General features: G+C 39.7%; 1 long non-coding RNA gene across 1 annotated transcript in view; it reads right to left on the bottom strand.

Moving 5' to 3' along the window:
* Window positions 1-6,992, bottom strand: part of LOC115065206 — a 28,587-nt gene extending 21,595 nt beyond the window's left edge. The window contains exon 1 of the long non-coding RNA XR_003844992.1: window positions 6,915-6,992. This is a non-coding gene — a long non-coding RNA (uncharacterized LOC115065206). The remainder of the gene's footprint in view (window positions 1-6,914) is intronic.
* Between the last annotated feature and the right edge of the window lie 3,075 nt (window positions 6,993-10,067).

The following is a 10,067-nucleotide window of genomic DNA, read 5'->3' as shown; positions in this document are numbered from 1 at the left end:
AAGGGAGGGAGGGAGGGAGGGAGGGAGGGAGGGAGGGAGGGAAGGATTTTTAAAAGCCTCTCATAATGAATTCTGCTTCAAGAGAAACTGGAAGTGATTAGACAAAGGTTGGTTCCTCTCAGGAGTTCTGAGTCTCTTCTGAGGTAGAAACAATCTTCTTATTTTATTCCCTCTCCAGTTGAATATTTAAGAAAGAGCCTGCCACTTTAAAGCCCTGCGTATTTTAACAACTATTTAAGTAGCACATTTGGGATTCTTCTCCTTCAATCCCTATTCCTAATTTTCCTCTCACTGTTCTTTCCCTACCCAGAATCAATGTGCAGGGAGAGGTTCTCTCGGACAGAGCAACTCTCCTGATCCATCAGTGGGTTTCCTTTCCCGCGTGCTCATGCCCATGGATGCATGCTTCTTCATTTTTTTAAGGGAGGAGAATACAGAATTGATGGAAGACAGCTGAAAACAGTGAGCAGCGGAAAGCCCAGCACCGCAGCATCTGATCTTAATCATAATATATCCTCTGTCTGCTTTGTCAAAATCTATCACTCAAGAGCACCTTCAATGGACAGTAATTTGAGGTGTGGCTTATTAGATCACACGATCTTATGAATAATAAAAAGTTATGGAAAATTGCATCCAGGACTGCTATCCAATTTTCAGTGTGTCACCCACTTTATAGTAAGGCAGCATGTTTATGCATGATTTCTGTTTCATATGTATTGACTAGATCATTTTCTCTGTTGTCCTGAGAATTGATGACACACACTGTATTAAGAATGATGACCTCCACAAGGGGGATAACACTTCCTCTAGATTACACTCTTGTCAAAACATATAGAAAATTTCTTTACACATGTTTCTGCTGTATTTTTCTGCCTGAAAGACCCTGTTAAAGTGAAATCTTGTCTTTCTCTCTCTTTCTCTCTCTCTCTCTTTCTTTCTTTCTTTCTTTCTTTCTTTCTATTGTTGGTGGTGGTGGCTTTTATTTTCCTTTTGCTAAATAAGATCGGAGGGGCAGGTGTCAATTTTTTTCTCTTAATACTTTGGCGGAATGACCAATGCAAAAATAATAACATCATCCTTCAAAACACTGTCTGTCAGGACTATGTCAACCCTTCAGGGCAATTTTGATAACCTTTTTGGAAGAATCTGAAAGATGAAACTTCCTCTTGCGTGCTTAAAGACATTGCTGTGTAGAAACCAGGGAACTCCTTATGTATAGATTCAAATATTCTGATGGATAATTGACGCTAAAGGAAATCCAAATAGCAGAAGGCTTCAACATAGATTGTTTTCCTCCTGTTTCCCTGACAAAGTCTCATAGAGGGTGCTATTATTCTTCATTGCACCTCCCCCCCATACACACACACACACACACACACACACACACCACACACACACACACACACACACACACGCCTGTGCCTCCTTCTTAGGAATCTACACAGCATTCAACTTGTAATGATGTGACACCAGTGCTGATACCACCGCCATGTGAAAATGGTGTGCAATATTACTTTCTCTTTCTCCCTTGCACCAGATCAAAATGCAAATTCACTCTCTGCCAGAGACTGACCCCTTCGTGGCAGATATACCACACAGTACATGGTAGTGCCTTCTGAGTGAAAAAGAAGCAGAACACAATTGTTTAGCCCATAGAAAGCCAGATTATTGATCCTAGAAAAATCTCCATGTTAAGAGGAATTCTGAAATTAGATAGTAAATAAATATTGGGCCCAATAAGTGTATTCTTTTTTCTTTTCTCTTTCTTTCTTTCTTTCTTTCTTTCTTTCTTTCTTTCTTTCTTTCTTTCTTTCTTTCTTTCTTTCTTTCTTTCTTTCTTTTACTGTTTTCCCAAAGATTCGTGCTACATTAATCCCACGATGCCTGCTGATGCAGCCTTGCTGATCAGAACCTGCTGTATATATTTGGGCAGGGGAAGAAAGTGTAGCATATTAAAGACTAAATGTTAAGAGGTATTAAGAATAGAAAACAGAGGTACGTGAGAAGGAATTTTATGTTTTAATTTAATTTAATTTATGGAACTTTCATATTAGACACCATTGAACTGATAGGAAGTGAAGATTGTGCCTATCTAGCCTGAGATATGTAATGCTTGTAATTGAAATTAATTATATGTTCTTTAGAGTCTCCTTTTCCCTTTTAAAGTTGGACTGGTGGGAATACTGTAGCCCTTCATTAACAGAGGCAAGTTCAAATCCTTTATAGTGGACCCTTGGGCTTTCAGAATACCCCTCTGACTCCAGACCCAAACGTTCCTTCTTGCCTTCATTTTGCTTAAAATCCCGAGGCTCCATCCACACCCTGTACCCCTCAGGCCACCCTGGCTGACTGCCATCCACACGTTTCTGTCTGCTTTTGGAGTGTTTTCAGAGCCTATTCAATTGTGCTTGGCAGGTCAGATACCTTGATCCCTCCCAGAGACCCTGGGAGAGGGGCTATCAGATTTCCTCACAGGACCTGGAAGCTTGTGTTCTAAGGACTGCAGAGAAGCAATGATGTCTCACAAGGATGTGTAAACATGTCATCCTGTGTGAGAACTTCCCGTGGGGTATGGTAAGGAACCAAGGTTGGGTGCCTGGAGAAGACCCTGGCCTTCCTTTCCAGGGAGTTGTTTCCGTTTCAGCGAAGCCAATGAATGCTAATTTTCATAAAGGAGTTGCCTCGGGTTCTGTCCTGCAGCTCTGTAGTTCTTGTTGAGATGGCAGAGGTAGCTGCTACATCACAAGGAATGCTTCTTAGGGATAAAGCAGGATGGCCTCCCTCTAGCCACAAAAGGTGCCTTAGGTCCTCCCATCCTTGCTCCAGCTTAGTCTCCAAGGCTCAAAGTGCCTTCTAAATCCCAAGTCTTTGTCATTCTAATTGGTCTACGGCACTAAGACTTAAATGATTTGTCCTTGACTTAGTTGCTTCCTTTTCTACCCAAAAAGGACCCTGAGTTTGGGTTCTACAACTATAAGCTAGATATATAATTCTGAACAACAATGTGTAGGCCTGACCTACTGCTGATGGTGTAAGTAAGATGGAATAAAGGACAGAGTGGTAACAATCCTGGGACCAACCTGTGTTCTTGTCTCAGAGATAGCAAGTGAATATACTGGGTAAGAAAGATTTATCTCCATCTTCCTTTCCCTCGCTTCCTCCCTCCTTTCCTGCCCTCCCCCCACCCCCGGCCATTCAGCACAATGTCTTTTGCCTTCTATAAGAAGGCTGATGGAAATTAATCTACAACATGATTCTAGACCGGAAGTACAGCTGCAAATCCGAAAGGGGATGGAGGTGTTTTATAAGGCACCAAACAAGCAGGACTGCTCTGGACAGCAGATAATGCAAACTAGCTTTGCTGGAAATGAGCTGCAAAATACCTTCATTTTCTACTACACTAAAACCCTGATAAGATCACAACTGCTAGGGTCATGCGGTATATCAGGTGGAATCGCAGCCTTTAGAACGCCGTTATTAATGCGGACAACCTCACAATCAAAGAGGACGAGAGCAGTTTCCAGATGCCAATGATTTGGTCCTATCTTATTTGGCTGTTTACATTCAAATAATGCGACTGTATAAATTTAAATAATACAAACCACCAACAGATGGATCCCAGAGAAGAACCATGCTTTCACTGAGACCCTGAGTGTACACTATACGGTGCTTTACAATTTATTTGAGCAGAGCTTGCATTTAAAAAAAAAAAAAAATGGGGAGGGGGATAAAAAGAGACTCATTTTCTTCTACCATTATGGAAATAAAAGGACGGTGGCTTTAGTTCGCGCTGACTGTGCCAAGGAAACATGCAGTTCCCTAACCTCTGGTACAATGTACCCATAAGGTAGCAAGCATCAAAGCATATTAAAAGATATTAACTGCATATTTGCTTATGAACAAGATAAAAAGCTGTAGGGCCTCCAGGTTCTCAAGCTGTGAGTGGAACAGCTTTGCAATTTGCCTGCAAAACTGCATTTTGATCTTAATGAATATAAAATGGCTGCCATTAAAAGTAAAACAGATTATTTCGGGTCTTCCAGGGCCCATAGCTCTTTGCCGGCCTTGGAGGGCCACTATGATCTTTCATTAAAATCTCACAGCAGGGCTCCCTCACCAGCAAATCAAGCCTTGCAGTCTAGGAGATTGGCTACATTTAAAAGTAATTTTCAGAAATCTACACAGATTTTCAATTTGGTAATGAAAGCCATAAGAGAATGCAGGCGGCGTTTTGTCGAATATTGTTACTGATCCAGCGCTCACATTCGTTAGAAATTAAACTGCCCCGTAACTACCGCGCTGCTGATGGCAGCTTGCCATTTCGGCTGCGTTCTAATCTCTGTTTGTTAATGAGTAGCATGTGCTAATTGTTGTCATCCTTCCACAGGCGCAGTCCTTCCCTAGCTAACATATTGTACCTGCCCAAAGGTGGAATCTTTTGCCTTGTCCCCGACCAAGTCAGAACAGAGAGCTGGAGTCACTGTCTCGACCAGAGAAAGAAGCACCCTTCCAGGAAGCAAGAAGGAATCGAATCTCAAACTAGGTGTTATTTTATTCGATGGCTCCCTTTTGTTGTCTTGCTGATTTGGTTTTTGTTGTTGTTGTTGATATTTGTTGTTTTCACTCAAGCCCCAAGTTTCTAAAGTTCCAGAATAGACAAAATGTTAACTTCAAAGATCACTTTCAACACAGGATTCCTGTAACCACATCAAATAAAGGGTAAGCTGCTGAGGAGGGCTGAAGGATGGATGTCCCAGTGACCCTTAGTGTTTGTCAAAGTCATGTGCAGAGTGTACATCCACCCGGAATGCTCATAGGCCCCACGGGCTTCAAGACAGGCAAGACTGGGTTCCTTGGTGAATGCTACGCTAAAGTGTGGGGGTGGGGTGGGGAAGGGGCAGATGTGTGGACTCACAATTTGTGGCTCCCCTACAGGAGAAGGCACAGAAAGAGGAACTCAGTAAGTTCAGTATTCTGGGTGTGGTGCAGACAGACATCTGAATAAAGAGAAGCTTAAGATAATTACAGATGATTAAGTAGAAAACATTTATGTGCATGCGTTCCAAGACAGAATGAAACTGCTTTATTTCCTTTATGCTTGTCCTTCCCTGATATAAGGACTAAGGAGAGTTATTTTTTTCTGAGACCCTAGAAACAAAAATGTCAGATATACTTCTCTTTTGGAAAATGCATTCAATAAATTTTCTTTACTTGGCAATTCTCTTTACCTGGCACCTTTAGGGCAAAGCACTTCCCTGCACTAAAATGTGACGAACAACAAGAGCTGCTCTCCACTTTCTCTCTGACTGGATATAAATTCTTCCTGCTGATACAGAAAGAATCTTCATTTAGAATAGCACTTCTCCTTGGCAGAGTGCTGGCAGCCATGGAAGCATATATGCAAAAGATATGTTTATTTTCCGGGGGCCAAGGCAGGCACTGTGGGGCTGGGTTAAGCAAGACTCTGTGCTTTTAGCATCTGAGAGGCTTGCCTGGCTAGGTTTCTTTGGTTTTCACAATGAACAATTTTAATTGGGCGGGATGTCTATGATTCTAAGGAAGTGACAAAAGGACCCTTAACAAGGTGTCACTGTTAATGTGCATTAAGATGTGAGGAAAGAGCTCACACCACAGCCTTGTCTCCGTGGCCTCGGGAGACCATGGGAAAGAACTATAAACAACTTGGTAAGCAGTTTTGAACCTGTACTACCTGTGTTTGTTATTCTAATTGCATGAAACATCCCTGCAATACATTAGGTTTTTTTTTTTTTTTCCTTCTCTTCCCCTCTCCCCCCAAGTGACATTATGAGAAATTCTCTCAGTCCCATAGGAGCAAGGCCTCTTTCATTTGACCTATCACAAGTGGCTCTAATAGAACTGAGAAGTGTCAGGTACATTTTGACAACTGTATACTTTAAGGTCCCTTAAGCCTATGCTAAGCTGTGAACAGAGGAGGAAAGACACGTATCAATTTTTACTCTCCAGAACCAGAATGTAACAAAATGTTACTGTCCCCTCAATAACTATCAAGGGAAAAGGCAGAACTTTAGGTCACAGAAGTTAATGTAATTATTCTTCAAATAATAAAGTTGAGTTTTACTGGTAATAATAAAGTCTAATTATTTACTTTGTTTCAGAAGTATAACGAATGAAAGCAGGTATTGCTCTGGTCCATCACTTTTAATTTTTCAATTCTGTTGGAAAACACATATTTATACATACATACATACATACATACATATGAATTTAATGGAAACTTTTACTTAAAAATTAAAGATACCTTGGTCCTGTGAAGGTTATATGCCCCAGTATAGAGGAAAGCCAGGGCCAAGATGCGGGTAGTGGGTGGGTTGGTGAGCAGGGAGGGGGGAGGCATAGGGGGTTTTCAGAGGGGAAACTAGGAAAGGAGATAACATTTGAAATGTAAATAAATAAAATATCTAATAAAAAATTAAAGATAAAACACATGACCTTGTAAGTGACATAATAAAAGTTTTCAAACTGCAGAGAAAACTCAGGTTTATAAAAATCTACATGTTAGGGCTCAAACAAATGGAGAGAGGGAGCTTAAAGTGGTCCATTGCAAATATATCCACTAAAATCCATACTTCTTTTATAATTTTATTATTAATTTGGCACTTCCAATTAAAATTCCAAAGCCTCCAATTGAGGAAATCTTTGAGAATATTGTAGTATTTGTTTTGAGCATATGAAGTTTTAAATTTTGTTATTATGAAAAATCTTCTAAATTGTATGCTAGAACTTATAAGTTGTTTGAAATCTATATTATAGTAGATATAAACTATTTTGGATTTACACAGCAAACCTCACAGAGCCAGCCCTAAAGGGGAAAGTGGCTAATGGAGAAAGTATGTCAGAATTTATAAATAATTTTCCCTAGAAATAATACTTACATAACAGTTTGAGGCCAGATGTGGAGCCACACACCTTTAATGTCAGTATTTGGAGAGTGTGGACAGAGGCAGGAGAATTGATCTCTCTGAGCTTCAGGCCATTCTCTTCTACATGGCAAATTCCAGGACAGCCAGGACACAGTGAGATACTGTTCAAACAAGCAAACAATGTCAAACTTAGTTTGATCCCAAGGTAGGCCCAGATGAATCAAGATTTTTATCATTTATCATTTTAAATGCCTTTTGACTTGTCCTTTGCTTTTAGAGAACAGAAATCCATGATCTACAAGGGAGGAGAGAGTGAGGTGAACAGCTAGAGCATTAGGGGAAGAGAGGCTTGAGATGGAGCACGGTTAGAACCCTCTCTTGAATCTCCTATGTGTGGGGGAAGGATCCTAGGTCCACAGGTTTTTTGTTTCATGGTATCTCAAACTCTCTACACTTCTCCAAGTGTGCACAAGTTCAGTTTTCTTTACTTCAAAATCAACTGCCTCCTCCATTTTCCTAGGCATTCATCATACTCCAGTTGATGTAGGCATACGTTAGGAGGATGAAGAGCAATGATAAAAGCAACAAAGAAGGAATGTTTGTAGAAGACACTTCTGTTTTGGTTTTAAATGAGGAAGTTCAAATGAGCATCCTGTGTCATATGCATATTTCACCCACTTAGAGGACAGATACCCTATTCTACCCACCATAACAGCCTACAAGTCTACAGCACTAGGAACAGCAAACAGTTGGAAAGATGTGCAGACAGGCAACAGTGAGTGTGATGTTGTGAAGTAAGCAACACAAAGGATATTGCTGATTCTACTCTTATTCCTCTTGGGTTCTCGGGTGTATGGACATTGTATGCAGGATGGATTTCTATCTTGAGCATTGGATGAGTGTCCTTCTGTGTTTCTAACTAATTGAGACGAATAGAGGTTCCACATATGACATTAAAAAATAGAACCTAGCAAAATAGAATAGAAAAAAATATTTTGAGGCACTGGAGAAAATCTGAAACTCATATCAAAGAGTAAAAGAATGCCTCCCAGACTGGCTCTAGTGTGTTATGTGGGGACTGACTTTCATAGATAGTAACAACACCCTTCTATAAAGGCAGTAACAAACTCTTTACCTAACATAGAATCTGGAAGGTTTTCAGGACCACACTGGAAGAGTTTTAATATTTCTGGAAGGCATAAATGAAAAGAAAGCAGAGGACTCTATGCCAGGTTCAAAGGCTCATGTTTACACATAGGAGACAAAGGAGGAGAACTGTTTTCTAGGATATGACTATAAGCTGTGTGGAAAAGTGACATTTTCACTGAGGTTACGTGTGACAGTTAATGCTGTCTCTGAGCTACTGAAGGCCATCCATGCACAGTGCAAGGGGTTACCTGCCTGTTTCTGTTGAAAGCACCAGGAGGCCTTGGGAAATAAGTGGGTGGCACAGTGGAAATTTTGGTTTGTTATCGTTGTCTTTAGCAATTGTTCTAAATAGCAGAGAGAAACTCAACCAAATAAGTTTCAGAGATTGGAGAAAGTGTGTGTGGACAAAATACCCAAACCAAAAGAACTACTTATACATAAAGTCTAAAAAACAAATACTAAGCAAAGCTTTCAGGTATGATTCTAACCTGGATCAGGGCATGTAAATTAGAGGATTTTAAGAGAAAATGAATTGGCAGGGATTTTTCAAAATAAGCAGAACCAATATATATGCCTTATATTTCACTGATATATGATAATTTATAGACTAAGAATAATACAATAAATACATAATTTAACTTTGGACAAAAAATAAGATGTGGATGCTTGAGCCAAAAGTCATAAGAAATTTAAAAGGAGTGTTCTATTATGTGAGAGTTTGTTCTGTTAACAGAAAAGTAATGCTATACATAGAATTTATCCTAGAAACCAGGAAAGCAAACATCAATATACAGAAATTAAAGAGACAACCCTGCAACTAAATATTTTTAAAAAGGGGAAGTAAACCTATTTTTAAAATTCTGACAAAATAATCACAAATTATTTTGGAGGTATATAAAATTGATACCATGAAAGGAGCATTCTTTTTCCCTTTTTAAAGCTATTCAATGTAAAATATAAAGGGATTTATACCCCAAATGGAAGGCTGAAGACATGGTGAAGAGCCAATATAAAAAGTGCTTTAAGAACATTGTCAGGAGGGTTAAAGCTTGACTAAAGGCTGAAAAACTGCCAAGGACAACAGAAAGCTATTTTAAGCTGTTTGTAAAGAAGAACAAAGGGGTAGGTACATTGATTGGGGCACACAGCAAAATGTTAACAGATGTCACAGAAAACAGAACAATTCAACTCCTGTTTTGATTCTATGGTCTCTACCAAGAAGAATGATCTTTGGACTGAAGGGGCAGAGCAAGCAGGTCTAAGAGAGAGTCAGGACCCAAGGTGAGTCCAGACACACTATGGTTATCACCCGGTTCCTTTAGATGAGTTCAAGGCTCCAAGACAGACAAACTGGCTGTACAGTTAATAAGAGCATCTGAAAAATAAAACAAAAATAATCCAAATGCAATCACAGAAATCCTCACAACTGTTCTAGCATAATTGTGGCTGACCATGAACTAATGTGATTATAGAAGGAAAACTTAAATTGCAAAAACAAAAAATCTACAGAGGACATATTACTAGAAAGATTCTAGAACCAAGGGAACAAGTCCTGTATAATTATGGTGATTCTGAATTGCTTGGATAAATGTTGCCAATAAGTGCTTGTTAATTAATTGGAGCAATCTGGAGTGTTCTCTCGGGGCATGTGCCCTTTGCACCTTATTTTACCCCTGTGTTCTTTCTTTGGTTCTTGTTCGGCTTGTGTAGAGTTTTACTGTAGGATTTGCTATTTTGGGGAAAAAAATGTACTCTTTATCACAATTAGATGTCACAATCATTGCCCACTGTATGAAGCAGGTGTGCTACGGCGTTATGAGCTGGGAAGTGTAACTTTTTCCTTTCAGCAACTTATGGCTTATAATAATGGATGAAAGAGAATGACTGAGTAGGTCCACAGATACCATGGTGTGATACCTAAAGGAGGCATTGATTGTGTATCAACCATTGTACAGGGCTATAATAGGGCTTTACATGCCTCATCAAATATCTCAAAAAAAAAAAAAAAAACAACTA

This window comes from Mus pahari, chromosome 13, assembly GCF_900095145.1.
Source record: "Mus pahari chromosome 13, PAHARI_EIJ_v1.1, whole genome shotgun sequence".
NCBI lineage: Eukaryota > Metazoa > Chordata > Mammalia > Rodentia > Muridae > Mus > Mus pahari.
This window is presented reverse-complemented; position numbering and strand designations above follow the sequence as displayed.